This window comes from Pseudophryne corroboree, chromosome 4 (assembly GCF_028390025.1).
Source record: "Pseudophryne corroboree isolate aPseCor3 chromosome 4, aPseCor3.hap2, whole genome shotgun sequence".
NCBI classification, from domain to species: domain Eukaryota; kingdom Metazoa; phylum Chordata; class Amphibia; order Anura; family Myobatrachidae; genus Pseudophryne; species Pseudophryne corroboree.
This window is the reverse complement of record NC_086447.1, coordinates 930,831,842-930,832,974: the sequence shown is the minus strand read 5'-3', so window position 1 is coordinate 930,832,974 and position 1,133 is coordinate 930,831,842.

Below are 1,133 nucleotides of genomic sequence, written 5' to 3'. Positions count from 1 at the left end.
ATGTTCAGAGAGCTTCTGCTGGCAACAGACTCTCTGCTACGTGGGACTGAGGGGAGAGAAGCAAACCTACTCACTGAAGCTAGGTTGAGCTTCTTAGGCTACTAGACACCATTAGCTCCAGAGGGATCGAACACAGGTACCTGACCTTGATCGTCCGTTCCCGGAGCCGCGCCGCCGTCCCCCTCGCAGAGCCAGAAGACAGCAGAAGCAAGAAGACATCGAAATCGGCGGCAGAAGACTCCTGTCTTCACTTAAGGTAGCGCACAGCACTGCAGCTGTGCGCCATTGCTCCCACAGCACACCGCACACTCCGGTCACTGTAGGGTGCAGGGCGCAGGGGGGGGCGCCCTGGGCAGCAATTTAATACCTTTTTTGGCAAAAGAATAGACATATATACAGTCAGGGACTGTATATATGTCCGAGCCCCCGCCATTTTTACACATAGAAAGCGGGACAGAAGCCCGCCGCTGAGGGGGCGGGGCCTTCTTCCTCAGCACTAACCAGCGCCATTTTCTCTTCACAGCTCCGCTGGAAGCAGCTCCCCAGGCTCTCCCCTGCAGTATCCAGATACAGAAAAAAAGCAATTGTTTCCCCAGCACACTGAATGGATAACAGTAACCAGATATAAATCCCACATGATAATAGAATTCAGAGATCTTCGTTACACATATTTGTGCAAATGTGTGGTTAAGCCCCAAAGCCGCATCAAGGCCTCTCTGTATATTTGGGGTCCCTAGCGCTATATCTAGGTGCAGGGTGTGGCACCCCAAAACACCAGAATGAGCCAGAAAGCACAGCGTGACATACCAGTGTAAAAAACTATAGTGTTAATAAATTAGTATTTAGGAAGCCGAAGCTATAGAGGGGGTGATACAAACATGAAATGTAATTAAAATAGAGAAATAGTGTTAGAAAATTAATAAGTGAAAAGTGTTAATAGAATGTAAAGGTATGCCACACTAAAGCCATCCAGCTCAGCCAGTCCAGAGGCACCACACCTCACACCTCCATTACCCCAATCTGGGTCTAATATTAACCAGCAAGGAGTCACATGATAATGGCTCCTTACTAAAATATGTCTAAGCTAAGAGCTACTTACCTTGGAGCAACCCCATAATGCTCCATGTGGCATG